This window comes from Macaca fascicularis, chromosome 9, assembly GCF_037993035.2.
Source record: "Macaca fascicularis isolate 582-1 chromosome 9, T2T-MFA8v1.1".
NCBI classification, from domain to species: Eukaryota; Metazoa; Chordata; class Mammalia; order Primates; family Cercopithecidae; genus Macaca; species Macaca fascicularis.
In genome coordinates, this window is record NC_088383.1 from 97,042,970 (window position 1) to 97,047,690 (window position 4,721).

The window sequence follows — 4,721 nt, forward strand, 5'->3', positions numbered from 1 at the left end:
GCTGAAAAGAAAGAAAGCCATCTAATTTACATGGGCACAGAGTACCCACATCTGGATAGAGTTAGAGTGAGCGGGAATTACTTGCAGCATTTAAATATAGGCGTGCAGACCTTCTTTGTTTTGACCATATGAGGCATTCACATGTAATTCCATGAAAGAAAAACCTAAAAGTCTACTTCTTATTAAAAGAGGCTGTTGTTGCTAGTGTGATTCAACCATTACAGGAACTGACCCAAACTTACAGGAATTGACCCAAACTTGGAGGCTGACAATGAGTGGCATGAGGCCACCAGACTCTCACCACCCTTCAGATGGCGAGAATTATACAACATTGTTGAAGGCATGCTAGTACCTACTCATCTATGCCAGGAGGTTGGCAGGATCCGAAATCTGTCCCAGTTGGAACTCACAAGCATTGTAATAAGATGCCAATGCTGGGGAAACTGGGTGGAAATCATCAATGGGATCAGGCCCCATGCGGGATGAGTCTTGTGTGCTTTAACACCATCACTGATAGACCTGTTTCCAGTTCAAATAAGATGTGAGGAAAGAGAATATAAATAGCAGATACCCAGGCCCTAGAAAAGTGAAAATAAATAGCTGATATACAGGAACCAGGAACAACAGGGGAAAGATAAATGACTGTCTTCTGAAACTAGGGCCTCATTAATATCTAATTACTGGCATTTAAGGAAGAACTATATAGATTTCACATATGAGTTGATACCTTCATTGATGTGTAGATGGCAGTGACATCACTAAAGACCTTAGTGAGGAAACTGGTAGACAATATAGAAGGTTATAATGTTAGAGAGTTAACAAGGCAGAAAGCATATCTCGCTTTATGGACTTGTTCTCAAAATGACCCACAAAGCATTATAACAACACTTAGCTCTATGCAGTTGCTGAGTTCCACCTTCCCATGTCAGATTTCTGTCAGATTACATCTGGTAGAATTTTAGGCATTTGGGCTTAACTTTCTCTATACGCTTCTCTCAGACCTCTGACAGTCTTCTGAAGAAGCTTGACAATCTTACCGTCTTTGCAGTTAGCTCTATCAGAGTTTCTTTCTGGGAGGGTAGCTATCTTTATTTAGAAACAGTCCTTGATAAGTTTTGAGTGATAAAAGTGAGACTCCTAAGGCAGGTGTTGCACAGGCTGAAGGAAAGTGCAGAGAAAGCAAACTTGCTCTGCATTGGATATAAGGTGAAAAATGAGAGTGTGCGATGAAGGAGAAGAAACAGAGAATGAGGAGAGAAGACAATGAGATTGGAAAAGTCCCCAGCACTATGGCTATTGGGGACTGAAAAGACTTCCAAAAATAGAGATATCTGCTATTCAGTTTGAAGTTTCTTTTATTGCTGTGATGGAAATCTTGTCTCCCCATAGTCATGGCTTCAGTAAAGTCTACCTCTATAAATGTAAATTGCCTTGAGTGAGTGAATTTTTGGAGACCAAGGAACTGATTGAGTTTTGCATTGGGTTTGATGAAATAGTGAATTGGGAGATAATGCATTAGCTGAAGTAACAGGAATTTAGAGGCAGAGGTATGGTAAGGACTGCTAAGTGATTACCAATATCCCTCCTTTCTTTTCCTGTCATAAAAAAAAAAAAAAAAAAACCTGCTATGTTTTATCTGGGAATATTTCTGTCCAGGTAGAGACTGCACTTTTTCTTTTTCAACCTGCTATGTTTTATCTGGGAATATTTCTGTCCAGGTAGAGACTGCACTTTTTCTTTTTTCTTTTCCTCTTCCTCTTCCTCCTCCTCCTCCTCCTCCTCCTCCTCCTCCTCCTCCTCCTCCTCCTCCTCCTCCTCCTCTTCTTCTTCTTCTTCTTCTTCTTCTTCTTCTTCTTCTTCTTCTTCTTCTTCTTCTTCTTCTTCTTCTTCTTCTTTTTTTTGAGATGGAGTCTCACTCTGTTGCCCAGGCTGGAGTGCAATGGCATGATCTTGGGTCACTGCAACCTCTGCCTCCCAGGTTCAAGCAATTCTCATACCTCAGCCTCCCAAGTAGCTGGGATTACAGGTTCCCGCCACTGTGCCTGACAAATTTTTGCATTTTTAGTAGAAATAAATTTTACCATGTTGGCCAGGCTGGTCTCGAACTCCTGACCTCAGGCGATCCACCCACCTTGGACTCCCAAAGTGTTGGAATTATAGGCGTGAGACATCGCGCCCAGCCAAGCCTGCATTTTCAAGCCTGTTAAAAAGTGTCAGCATGTAACTTAAGATGGTTAATACATGTGTAGAAATGATACATATTTCTTTTAGGCTATGCCTTTAAAGGAAACGAGCAAACATTCCCCTGCCATTTTCCCATTTTTGCTGGCTAGTAAATAATGGAACAGCTGGAGCAGACACCTTGCACCCAAATATGGGAGGCACATGTTGAGGACGATAGAGCCATCTTACTAATTCTTGCTTGCCAACATCTGGACTGTTATATGAGAGAAAAATGAAGTTTTAGATGCCATAAGTTGCAAAAGCACTATTCTTTTATGTAACCTCAAGAATAAAAACATACATACCCAGTTACACTATGATGTAATGCTTGAATGCCGTTGATTATAAAACACATTTCCATTTCAGAATTGTTTACAAGTGAAAATTTTGTATTTTAAAACAATACATTTCTTGTTTAAGCCACTGCACCTGGGATTCATTGTTAGTGGTTTATGCTATATTCCACCTAACATAGAATTTGCCATCAGAAGTGGGGTGCTGTCATAACACAACCCAAAATAAGTGGATTAGTGGTTGGGCAGCAGGAGGGAAAGAAAAACATTGCAGGCTGAGAATCTGGTGACTCCTGTTATATCCTGACAAAATATTCAGAAAAATGTTCTCTAATAAAACTTTGGAAGACAGACTGCATGATGCTAGATCAAGAAACTTTAGTGAAACTGGTTGGAAAAGTCAGAATGTTGATGTAGTCTAGAAATTTCTTATCACTTTTAGATTGATGACACCAGTCCAGTTATAAAAGGTGACTCATATTCTAAAGGGGCAGCTTTAGCAAATGATAATGCTTTAGCCCAAGACTTTCCCATCACTTGCCAGCAAGACTTCCGATCCAAATGGTGAGAGCTAATCCAGAAGCAAAAATCAGATTAAGGGTGCTGGCTTCCAACCAAATCTATTTTTTCAGGTGGTCCCAAAGAAGCTATAATTAATGAAAAAATGAGAAAGAGAGAGCAAGAATGAGAGAAAGAGAAACACAGAGAGAGAAAGTTGGAGCACAAAGACCAGTACATGTAAGATCAGTTTTGTTGTTGTTGTTGTTGTTGTCGTTTCAAAAAACCCTGTTTGGATGAACTCTTTGGCTGCAGTTAAATATATATGGAACCAATGGAACCAAATAGCCAGAAGCATAAAAATATTTTTGAGAAATGTAATTGCCAAAAACCCACAAGTCTGGTCTCCAAAAGCCTCTTATTCTTCCATCCCTCAAACAACCCCAATGGTATTAGTCCATTTTCATACTGCTATGAAGAAAAACCCGAGACTGGGTAATTTATAAAGAAAAAGGGGTTTAATGGACTCCTAGTTCCACATGGCTATGGAGGCCTCACAATCATGGCAGATGGCAAAGGAGGAGCAAAGGCACGTCTTACATGGTGGCAGTCAAGAGCGTATGTGCAAGGGAACTGCTCTTTTATAAAACCATTGGATCTCATGAGACTTATTCACTATCACAAGAACATTACAGGAAAACCTGCCCCCATGATTCAATTACCTCTCACTGGGTCCCTCCCACGACACATGGGGATTATGGGAGCTACAATTGAAGATGAGATTTGGGTAGGGACACAGCCAAACCACATCACCAACCCTCCAAATATACCCCAAGCAGGAAATAAGTTACAATAATGGTACAGCTCTCAAGTCGAGCTTGGTCTTCAATACTCACTTTATATGTGAAAAGTGAGTATAATGGAGAAGGAAAAACTTCTAAGTAGGCAGAAGCAGGATCAAATTAAGGAAATTTATCCATTTAGGGAAGGGAGAATTTGGTAATTGACAAATGACTGCAGTGTTTTTCCCTTTTTCTTTACCTAATGGGAGTTTTAAATTGCAGTTCATTTGTTTCTACTCCATCATTGTAGACTGTGTGTGTATGTGTGTGTATGTGTATGTGGAAGTGGAGGATAACTCTCCACTAGACCAAGAGGAACCCTATTTAGACTTGATGGAAAAGACTGCTCCTCATGGAAGAGCCCAGACTTGGAGCTAGATGCAGTAACTAGATGGAATGTTGGGCTAAATTCTTCAGGAATGGGAAAAGTATGTTCCATTTGTAGGGGAAAAAAACGGTGTGAATGGATATCTGAGTGGCTAGAGACAGGATCCAATAGAGACTGCTGACTGTCCTCCAGCATCCATTTTTTCTTTCCTTTATGCATAGAATTTCCTTTTTGTAGTTCGATCTATGTCAGCCCAGGTAATGACTCCCATTCCAAGTCTTTTGCAGCTAGCTGTGCAGTGAGATGAGTTCTTGGCAATGGGGTATGAACAGAAATAATGAGTATGTTTCCGCACTATGCCTTTTTTTAAATTATACTTGATGTTCTAGGGTACATGTGCACAACGTGCAGGTTTGTTACATATGTATACATGTGCCATGTTGGTGTGCAGCACCCATTAACTCATCATTTACATTAGGTATATCTCCTAATGCTATTTCTCCCCACTCCTCCCACCCCACAACAGGCCCTGGTGTG